This window comes from Trichechus manatus, unplaced genomic scaffold (genome assembly GCF_000243295.1).
Source record: "Trichechus manatus latirostris isolate Lorelei unplaced genomic scaffold, TriManLat1.0 scaffold00273, whole genome shotgun sequence".
Classification (NCBI taxonomy): Eukaryota; Metazoa; Chordata; class Mammalia; order Sirenia; family Trichechidae; genus Trichechus; species Trichechus manatus.
This window is the reverse complement of record NW_004444209.1, coordinates 1,349,962-1,361,865: the sequence shown is the minus strand read 5'-3', so window position 1 is coordinate 1,361,865 and position 11,904 is coordinate 1,349,962. Positions and strand designations below refer to the sequence as shown.

Sequence of the window (11,904 nt, the reverse complement as noted above, 5' to 3'; positions counted from 1 at the left end):
CTCATATGAGCTAGTTTGATTATTGGCACCTTTGAAGTGCTAATGTCCTGTCACCAGGTGGTTAGATCTGTTACTAGGTATGTGAGCCCAGGAGTCTGCCCATACCTCCTGTATGGATTCAGCTCAGGTGCCCAGGTAGATAGCCACCAAATGTGTGGTGGAGGCTCTCATTTACAGTCCTAGAAAGGCGTGGGTGATTGTTGTAGGCACAGGCATCTGGCTGCAGCAGAGGGACACACTCTGCTTAGAAAGGCAGGGGCCTGATGGCCGCCCCTGAGTGTCCGGGAGGAAGGCATGTCCCTGTTCCCTAGAGTGCATAGATGGGTGAGTTTTGCAGTCAGACTACGAGCACGTAATGCTGTTGGCTATAAGGACTGGGGGGCACCTCTTATTCATGGGCCCCTATTGCAGGTGGCTAGGTGTCATGGGTGGAGCCACCAGTCCTCAGGACCCTGATGTGGGAAAGTGAAGACCCTGCTTAATAGGCAGAGCAGTGTCAAATGTCAAGAACCTGCCACTTCACAGCTGAAACAGTTGAAGTTAGACTTCTGGTGTATACCCTGTTGTACTGCGGTAATGAGGGCCTACTCTGTTGAGATGGGCCCACACAAATCTATGCAGGGGTAAAGGCACTCAAAGTCCATGGATCCCTTATGCCTGTGCCTAGGCAAAGCAGCTGTGCCTACCCTGGGTTCCTGGCTTAGGGGAGCCGGAAGTTTATTTTTTCCCCTGTTTGTTAATTTGTTCATTCTCCAAGGCAGGGAGAATGGTTCCCGCATGTGACGGATCCTACTTCCGGCCCAAGGGACTCAGCAATTGCTGAAGCTGCTCCAGGACCCAGTGCAGAGCAGAAAGCAGGGAGGTAAATAGGAGAGAGGTTTTTCCCTAAGGGAGGTGTTTTTGATTCGCGTAAGAAGCTGTAGGGAAGAACTTATATTTCACCGATGAGGGCGGCTTCTCACTGGTTCTGGGTGGCCGTGTAGACTCTCTGACATTGCATCTCTGCTGGTACAGAAAACGCACCTTCCCAGCATCACCGCTAACCTACCTCTTCGCTCACCCTGGAGCTAATCAGGCCTGAAGGGCTCAGGCTCTCGCTGGGTCTGGTCTGGCACTTCCTCGCTGCTTCCAAACCTCTCTCCCGCCCCCTGCCACTCTGTCCGGTTCAACTCTGTCTTTGATATTCAGGGCTCCCACATTGCCATATATAATCGAATCACTTGTTTTTTCGGGTCTTTGTTGTAAGAGGGTCCACTGGAAGCGTCTGACTACTCTGCCATCTTGGCCCCGCCTCCTCCACATCTCACATACTTTGGACTTGTTGTCAGGAGGGATCAGTCCCTGGAGAAGGACTCCAAGGTTGGTAAAGTGGAGTGTCAGTGAAAAAAAGGAAGACCCTCAACAAGATGGATTGACACAGTGGCTGCAACAATGGGCTCAAGCATAAAAATGATTGTGAGGATGGTGCAGACCGAGGCAGTTTTTCATTCTGTTGTAGATTGGGTTGCTACGAGTCAGAATCGACTCCATAGCACCTAACAACAACAACATGTCTTGCACATCAAATTTTTGATTATGTTGTAAATGGTATTTTTTATTTTAAATTTTGATTGTTCATACTTAGCACATAGAAATACAATCAATTTTTGTATGTTGATGTAGCACTTTTCAACCTTGCTAAACTCACTTGAACTCTCAAATAGTGGCAACTCCCCAGAAGTTATCATCTCTGCATCTGGTTAGTCCACACTTTAGGACCCAATAATCACCGTGGACTTTTTTTCCTCTCAATTCCTTTGCTTGAGAAACCTCACCCCAACTTCTCTAGTTTCAGAGCAGCTTTGGACCCCCGCTGAGTTAAATGCTTTGCATGAGGCAAAAGCCATTCAAGAGAGAATAAAGAGCCTTCCTGTACCTGCCTCACAGTTCTTGCAAACTTCCTTTTAGGACTTGGCTTCTTGTCCGTTTCTTGTCCTCAGTAGGTCTTTCTGGGCAACTATTAAACAGGGTGGCCCCTCAGGCCAAGCAGCAAGTCAGCAGAACGAAAGACTTAAAAATCACTTCAATTAAAATGGGTGTTGGGGGAAAGCAAGAAGATAGAATATCAAACCACTTAGTCTGACTCTGAGCTACAGGTGGCTGGCACTCACCTCTATGGCCTTTGCATAGAGCAAAGGGGGAGACCAGAAAGCAAGCATATATTACAATTTCCTGTAACCTGAGATTTGGTTCTCTGTTACCACAGAGAATAATTCTGTTTTCTCTTTCCTCATGACAGCATGTCAAGTAGTTAAAGATGGTGATGCTGTCCCTCAAGTTTTCTCTTTTATATATTAAAAATCTGTGGTTCCATCAATAAACAGTCTTCCCCTAATGAGCTATCTACGCTCTGACTCATCCGTCTATCCATCAAGTCAGTCCTTCGCTTTTCTGATTGTGCACCTTGGAATGTGCTTCATTTGCCTGAGAGCAGTGCTTGCAAAATGATTCTGGTGGAAAGAAAGATGGGCAGCTATGAGCAGCTGCAGAGAGGAAGAAATCAAAGGCTAGAGGGCAAGAAGATAATAGTGGAAGACTAGAACCAGTGGCAGATGAAAGCTTTTCCAGAAACCAAAATAATCTGTAGGTGACATTTAAAGGGGCTATGAAAGGCAGAATAACTCAGCAAGAATCCCTGGTCCCCAGAAAAGTGTTAATAGGGTAGAGATTGACTTTTCAATTCTTGAAATTCTTTTAATTCCTGTAGAATACAAACAATCAGCTTTTATAGAATGCCAGTTGTTATCGGTTGATTTGTGTCCCCCAAAAACGTATGTCCAAGTCTTAACCCCTGGTACCTGTGAATGTGTTCTTATTTGAAAACAGTCTTTGAATATGTGATTAGTTAACATGAGGTCAAACTGAAGTAGGATTGGGCCTTAATCCAATATGACTGGTGTTCTTATTAAAAGAGGAGACAAGACACACCCTGACAGACACACAGAGAAAATGGCCATGTGAGATAGAAGCAGAGATTGGAGTTATGCTGCCATAAACCAAGGAATGCCTGGTTAGAAGCTAGAAGAGGGAAGGAGGAAACCCTCCCCTAGAGCCTGCAGATTGAGCATGACCCTGACAACACCTTGATTTTAGACCTCTAGCCTCCGGAACTGTGAGAGAATAAATTTCTGTTGTTTTCAGCCATCCAGTATGAGGTATTTTGTTGTAATAACCCCAGGAACACTAACACCCCTGTTTACAAACAGAATTCTCATTGATTCTACCTGTTTCTGTCCAGAACATTTCCTTCTTCCATTTACTTCCTCTTTCCTGCAACAATATTAACAATTTTAAGCCCCATTCTGGAGGACTGTTGCATTTTTAAGTCCTCTCACCACACCCTGTTTCTCTGTCAAGTGAAAATGGTACTATCAGATAAATTCATCTGTGCTAATGTCTTCTATTTAATGTTTTTGCCCTTAGGAAACATAATGCTTTCAAGCACCTAAAATGCACTTGCCTCTAGAAATATTTTAAATGAACCCCTGCAGTAGGGAGCTCTGCCAGTCTGCAGCTGATAGAGAAACGGCTCTTTTTAATTCTGAGAGTTTATAGCTTCCTCACAGTTAACAGACTACTGTCTTTTTATTTTAGAAATCCCCACCTTCTTAAGCCAGAGAAAGCAGATGATTGATGAGCACTTTTCATGTTTGTTTTATCAAAGTCAAACTCCTAAGCCAAAGGATGGGAAAAGAAAACCATATTTGACTGAGCACCTACTATGAGCCAGGGACTATGCTGTGTGTTTTATACCCAGTCAGCTCTGCCCACCCCACACCTAGTCTGTGTGGAACTCAGCATGTCACCACAATCAATGCCTAGCACAATATCTGGTCACAACTTGTGCCCTGCTTAGCACATAAACATTCACACATTCATCATAAACATAAAACATATGATGCACATTAGACGCACACATAAAACACACCTTAAACCTACACACAGCACATACCACGTCCAAACATAATCTACATCACACATGCACCCATACCACCCATACCAATCAATAACACATATTCTGCACACATCACACATAAATGTCACACACATTGGAATGATATAGTTTATTCAGGGAAGGGAAGATTATGAGACTTGGGTAGGCATAAGAAGAGTCAGTATTAAGGAAAGCCCTGGGCTAGTCAAGAAGAGATGCTGTATGAGTTGAATCTTGAAAAAACTGTAGGAATAAATCAGGCCAATGAGGATAGAGGGGTATTTCAGGCAGAGGAACAGCTTAGGTAAAGTTACAGTATCAAGAAACAGTGTGGTGCATAAGCCTAAAAAGTTTGAAAACTTTGGCATACAAAGTGCAAAGTGGGGAGTAGCAAGGGCTGTTGGTGTAGGCAGGCCCACCACTTGGGAAGCACTGAACAATGTATTTAGTGCCTGGGAAGGTCGGTAGCCTATCTAGTAGCGCATGAAATCTAATGCCTCCAAATCCTCTATGCTATCAACGTACCCACTCATACTACAGTGGAATTCAATGTAGCTGAAGCTCCTTTTCTCTCTATAGCTATCTCCTGAATTATTCTTACTATACTTGAGTGTTTTGAAAGGTTGTTTGGCCCACACATACACATTTCTAGCCGCTGTCTCTGGGTCTTGAAACAAACATTGTAAATTTTATGCCATGGAGTATAGAGGAGGATGTGAGAGTTTTTGTCTTTCAGACCCTCTATTTCCCTCATGAGGGCATCACATTTGTACTGGCTGAATGCCTGGCTTGGACTCAGGTTGTGCTGTTTCATGAACTCCTCCCGGGAGAGGTTCTGGCCATGTATGAGCTGCTCCCACAGGGGGAACAGTAGGAGCAAGACAGGGCCCAGGACCTTTAGAGAAGATGCCATCTAAGTCACCAGGGCCACCTGCAGGTCCACAAGAAAGAGAGAAGAAAGCATTATCTAGACACTGCCCTGAGAGCTCAGCTCTATCTTGAAATCCCTTTCCCTGCCAGTACAGGCCCTTGGGCCCAATTTCACTGTTTGGTTCCCAGACTAGAACACGAAAAGTCTCATTAGATAATAAAGTTTTTAAGAACTGAAAACAGGCTGTAGTCCTAGTCAGCCAAGCACAACATTGTAAAAAACAGATGAAGTTTGAGAATTCCAAACATTTCCTGCCTGTCCTCTCTTGCACCCAACCAACTGCCCTCTAGCTAGCTCCTTTTTATCCCCCAGATCAACTCCCAGGAGAGTGTGAGTCCAAAAGAGAATGGCATTTTAAACGTTCTGTCTGTGAAGCGGAAAGGTTTGTCACCTTTTAAGGGAAACAGAAGATGAGTAACTATTTGGGAGATATTTTCTGGGCAGGAAGATTTGGGTTCCCTGCAATCACATCCCAGGCTGCAGTTACACTGACTCTGCATAATTGTGCTTATCTGGTCTCAACTTCCTTATAACACTTCCCCCAAAGCATGTGTGAAACACATTATCGCTTCTAACTACTCATATCCCTTCTCAGGGCTCATTTCCCTAATTATCATCGTTATATCCTTAATCTTGGTTTGTCTGAGCTATCTGTTGAGAATGCCTTCATGAAAGACTCCAGTTTTGAAATATTACTCTGACCAGTCAAGTGCCAGGACTGAAACTGCCCTCACAGGAGCTGCTTTAGCCAAAGTATGGGCTGTAGAGTTGTTTCAAAAAGTCTCCCCTGAAACCAGCCCCTCTGTGTTCATCTACTATGTGGAGTGTACCCATCTCTAGTGAACCACTAACCTGAGTCTCAACACTCTGAGCATCAGTGTCCTCAATGGGCCTATTCATCACTTCCTCAGAGACCTGTGAGAATCTAATGAGATGCAAATGCACATCAGGCACAGAAACAGGAGTAGGCACTTTCTCCTCTTTCTCCTTTGTGAAATCCTGTCCCTGGCCATTAAGGGCCCAAACAGGATGAGGAAAACAAGATTCAAGTGGCTTCACTGGGGGCAGGGGTATGGGTGGGGGTTGGAGGACTGTATCAGTGGGATTAATACTGGATTAAATTCAGGCCTTTGCTTCCTACCATTTGAATCATTTTTCATTCTTAAGACTACCATCTAAAAGTTCAGCCAAGATCCTGGTGCCTACAAGTGCTCCTTTTCCCTAAGCATCTTTAGCACGAACCCATGTAACTCACCTAATTCAGATTCAATGTTCAAGTCACTGGTCGTTGTGGGGATTAGTATGATGATCTGAAGACTAGAGTTGGTGTCAGTTTTCTCTTCTTAGAGCCCAAGAAGTCTGCAGCTGTGGAGAAAGAACTAGCAATGAGAGGCACAGGGCACCAGCTGACTGGTAGTGGTGGTAGGGCCAAAGAGCAGCCTGGTTATAGAAACCCATTTCTGTATCTTCTCATCTAGCACTCTTGGGTTCACTCTGAGACTATCCCTGAGCCAGGGTTTGACATCCTGAGCACAAAGGAGTTTCAAGGTCTTGGGGAGAGGTGATCCTGAAGAGGGGTTATTTGGATTTATCAAGACAGAACTACAGATCTGACTTCTAAACTCACTTCCTTACACAATTCTGGGGAAATGTCCCTGGATTACTAAGTTCTATGAGAACTTCAGGGAGAAAAACCATTTCTAAAATTGTAACTGTGGGACCCTCATCGAGGGGCGAAAGAGCATCTAGTCAACGGTACAAGTTAAGGATAAAGTTAGATACTTGAATTTGTTTTCTACTGACACCTTCAAGGTTTTCTTCTTGCTAAACCACTTTGACTGAGTTTCTCATTGGGCCACCTTTTCAAAAAAGTTCTGTTTCTATCTAGAACTTATCTTCAAAGCATGTTAGCAATGCCATTCTGTTTCGTAGCCTCCTGATCCTCTCTTTGGACGAGAAATAAGTCATCATGATTAGATAAAAACATGTTGGCATTAGATAAAGACATGTTGGCATTTACAGAAACTGCCCAGGTGGCACAGTTGTTAAGAACTCAGGCCACTAACCAAAAGGTTGGCAGTTTGAATCCATCAGCCAATCCTTGGAAACCCTATGGGGCATTTCTACTCTGTCTTACAGGGTCACTAGGAGTCGGAATCAGAAGGAAAATCATCACCCAGACCCATTCCAAAGTGACACGGTCAGTTAGTGGTCACAGCTGGCCCTTCTCTCATGCAGGGGAGGCCAAATCTGGCTTGGGCTAGTTTAAGGAAATTTACTAGCATATTCACAGGTTCATGTTACAATCCCCCACTGAGTTGTAACAATTCCTTAATCTTAAGGGATAAGGATCAGCGACTCATCTGGCTACTTCCTGCTGACACGAGGCAGAGTTTTAGGGACCTAGGAACAGGCAAGGAATGATTAGTTCCTGAGGGTACAGGCAAAGAAGACTTAAAACCAAAGACAAGGGAAAGAGCAGTCCAAAGGACCAACGGACCACAAGCACCACAGCCTCCACCAGACTGAGCCCTGCACAACCGGATGGTGCCTGGCCATCACCACCAACTGCCCAAACAGGGACCACAACAGAGGGTCCCAGACAGAGCTGGAGAGAAATGTAAGTGAATTCTGAGGTTCCTCCTTCTGCCAAAGATTAGACAAGCCCATAAAAAGACTTAAGTGGTAAGACAGTACACAACACTGGGGAAGCCAGCACAACCCATCCAAGGCAAGGTCATGGAAGCTCCACAGAAAAAGTAAGGAATTCTTGTGACCTGGATTTGGATGACTTGAGTGATGACACCGAGAAATATAAGAAGGCTATCATATGCCTATTTGGTGGTTCAGTGGTAGAATTCTCACCTTCTATGTGGTAGACCCAGGATCAAATCACAACCAGTTTAACTCATATACATCAATCACCCATCTGTCAGTGGAGGCTTGTGTGTTGCTATGATGCCGACCAGGTTTCAATGAAGCTTCCAGAATAAGATGGATTAGGAAGAAAGGGCAGGCAATCTACTTCCAAGAATCAGCCAAGGAGAACTCTATGGATCACAATGGTCCGATCCCCAAATGATCATGGGGATGGCACAAGACTGGGCAGCATTTTGTTCCATTGTGCATGGGATCACCATGAGTTGGGGCCGACTCAACAGCAGCTAGCAACAGCATCATATAAACAAAAATGATATGCCCATACATCCAGAGCCATTTCTAACACGTTTCTGTTATCTAAAACAAAGCAAAACCCGTTGCCGTGGAGTCGATTCCCCATGTATTACAGAGTAGAACTGTTAACTACAGTAGACTTAAACAGTAGTGACTTGAATGTATAGAGATGGGAGAAGGAGAAATCACCAGGGCCAGTGTGTGACAAGGCACACTGAGAATGAGATACATAGAGTTTTCTAAGGTGTTGGAAACTTTCATATTTGATAACATGTTATAGAACCTCACCAGGTAATTTTGTAAATTATAGGAAGCAATGCATGTGAAAGTAGTTTTTAAACAATAAAATGTCATGCTAATATCAGTTGTTGTTAATCTTGTCTGGTTGTCCTACCCCAGTCATTTCCAACGTCAACTAGATAATCCAGTGTTTCTCAAACAAGCGTGGTGTTCCACTTTCAATATGAAAAAAATAATCATTATGACCCCCAAGCACACATCCAAGAACCTTACATGATCTAATCCAAAAGTCTTAAGACTTCTCTGATATAAATCCGATTAGGAAGCAATCTAAACTAAATGGTGAACTGTATCCTTTCGTACCTACAGAAATGAACAACTACCAAAGCAGCCAAGGAAGATAAGAAAACCACTGTTTCTGGAAGCTGCTTGTTGAGTCTGTTTCCTAGAACGTTATCTACCAGCTTTCGTAACAGAAGCTGCTTGGGTTGTGGCTACTGATTTAAGTTCTTAAAGACATACTATTCTTTGGATAAAAATTTAAAATCATTTCTTAATCATCTTCCTTCCTTAAAAAGTTTCCCTGACATTTCCTTTTCTTAACCACTATTCCATTTTTCAAATTTTTTGTATATCCCTTTAAAGAACGATTTTTTATTTTTAGATTTTTTTTCGTGATGCATAGTTTTTCACTAAAGGAATGAATGCTGAATCATTGTTTGTTGGTAGTTTTTTATTATTTGAAAAACTGGGGTGCCAATTGCAGTGGGCCGTATCAGTCCCTTGTTCTATGAAGTACATCACGAAGGGGGTACATATAGGTCCCATGGCTCAGAAAGTGCATCACACTTCTTGGTTACACTTGAGCCATAAAATATCTTACTCAACTTTCCAAAAATACACACAAAATACTAAGTAAACATTGCACTTGCTGCACATAATTATTATCAGGTTGATTTTGAGTGAAACTTTAGAAAGTAGGGTGACACATAGAGGCACTTTGTACTTTCTGCACATAATTTTTGTTCAAGTTGCCTTCTTCTGAGTGCTGCATTCTCTGCATCATCTTCTAGTTGTCTTGACCAGGAGATGCTCTCCATCAGGAAGGCGAGCACTTTATAAAAGATGTCATCAGGGAGGTGACTAATGCAAGTGGGCCATATCTGTCCCATGTTCCATGAAGCACATCACATACAAAGTACATATTGGTACCATGGCTCAGGAAGCGCATCATAAACTCTTTTCACCCCCAGAATAACTCATTTACTTGAATATTTCTGAATGCCGAAATCCCAGTAACACAAAGGAAATAGTAAACATACTTGCAAGCCTTATCTCACTGTACAGAAACCAAAAGACACAAAAGTTTCACACAATCACCCCTCTGGGAAGCATCCTCTCATATGATTGGCTCTCAACACTCAAATGTGGTTCAGACCAACTTCCTTGTTTTTTAGGCGGTTGCACCAGTATCCCTTACACCAGAACTTACTAAAGTGGTTCAAATCCTGTCTATAAACCTCCAGGTGTGGAAAATGTGAGTGGTAGTTATATATACACCAGTATACATGAAAGCAATAACTATTTCACAAAATTATAATAGTGAAATTTTTTAAATATTGATTTTATTTTTCAGGAACCAAGTCAAGAATCAGTTCTATCCGTCAGTATGCAGACACGTTAGCCCATTTACCGACAATTTTCTTTCCAGCTTTTACAATCACTGGGCTGCTGCTCATCATCGGCAGTGCAGGTGTTATGAGATACACATCCATAAAGGTGTTGCATGAATCATTCACTCATTTCCCAAATCAGCCCTGTGATCAAAGGAACCCATATATCAGGCAAGTGGTATTGGGCTAAGGCATGGTTTTTGAACCTTGACTGGAGCTAAATGAAGAAACATCACATAAAGGGCTGTGGCATGGTATGTTGTTTAGTACTATGTGGATGAGTCAGAGACAACTTCTCACTCTATTTAGGAGCTGTTGGCCTTATTTGTGTCTTGAGTTTTCCAAAGTGGTATTTCTTTCTTTCTTTCTTTTTTTTTTTTTACCATTATTTTTTTTATTGTACTTTAGGTGAAGGTTTACAGAACAAATAGTTTCTCATTAAACAGTCAGTACACATATTGTTTTATGACATTGGGTAACAACCCCACGACATGTCAACACTCACCCTTGTCAACCTTTTTTTTTTTTTTTTCTTTTGGTGAAACTATACATAGCCAAAGCTATACCATTTCAAAAATTTCTACATGCACAATTCGGTGACATCAATTACGTTCTTCCAGTTGTGCTGCTATTCTCACTTTAGATGAAGGTTTACAGAACAAAATAGTTTCTCCTTAAACAGTACACATGTTGCCTATGACGATGGTTAACAACCCCACTACATGTCAACACTGTCCTTACTCAACTTTGGGTTCCCTATCACCAGCTTTCCTGTCCCCTTCTGCCTTGTAGTCCTTGTCCCTGGTCTGCTGTGCCTCATTAGTCCTGTTTTGTTTTATGGGGCCGTCCAATCCCCAGCTGAACGGTGAACCTTGAAAGTGACTTCACCACTGAGCTAAAAGGGTGGCTGGGTGCCATACTCTTGGGGTTTCTCCAGTCTCTTTCAGGACAGTAAATCTCGTCTTTTTTGTGTGTGTTAGAATTTTGTTCTACATCCGTCTGCAGCTCTGTCCAGAACCCTCTGTTGTGATCCCAGTCAGAGAAGTCAGTGGTAGTAGCTGGGCACCATCTAGCTGCACTGGACTCAGTATGGTGGAGGCCTTGGTAGCTGTGGTCCATTAGTCCTCTGGACTAATCTTTTCCTTGTATCCTGTTTTCTTCATTCTCCCTTGCTCCTGAAGGGGAGAGACCAGTGGAGTATCTTAGATGGCTGCTCACAAGCTTTTAAGACCCCAGACGCTATTCACCAAGGTAGAATGTAGAACATTGTCTTTATAAACTGTGTTATGCCAATTGAGCTAGATGTTCCCGGAGACGATGGTCCCCACAGCCCTCCGCCTGGCAATTCAGTCCCTCCAGGGAGTTTGGATGTGTCTATGGAGCTTCCATGACCTTTCCTTGTACAAGTTGTGCTGGTTTCCCCAGTATTGTGTACTGTCTCACCCTTCACCAAAGATACCACTTATCTATTGTCTATTTAGTATTTCCCCTTCACCCTTCCCATCCCTCGTAAGCAACAAAGATTGTTACTTTTTTTGTGTAAACTTTTTCATGAGTTTTTACAACAGAGGTCTCACAATATTTGTCCTTTTGTGATTGACTTATTTCACTCAGCATAATGTCCTCCAGTTTCATCCATGTTATGAGGTGCTTCACAGATTCATCATTGTTCTTTATAGTTGCGTAGTACTCCATTGTGTGTATGTACCATAGATTGTTTATCCATTCATCTGTTGATGGGCATCTAGGTTGTTTCCATCTTTTTGCTATTGTGAACAATGCTGCCATGAACACGGGTGTGCACATGTCCATTCTAGTGATGACTCTTATTTCTCTAGGATATATTCCTAGGAGTGGGATTGCTGGATCGAATGGTATGTCTATTTCTAGCTTTCTGAGGAAGCGCCATATCA

The 11,904-nt window shown here is 43.0% G+C and overlaps 1 pseudogene; it reads right to left on the bottom strand.

Moving 5' to 3' along the window:
• Positions 1 to 4,446: 4,446 nt before the first annotated feature.
• LOC101343929 (epididymal secretory protein E3-beta-like) lies at positions 4,447 to 4,937 on the bottom strand (annotated as a pseudogene).
• Between the last annotated feature and the right edge of the window lie 6,967 nt (positions 4,938 to 11,904).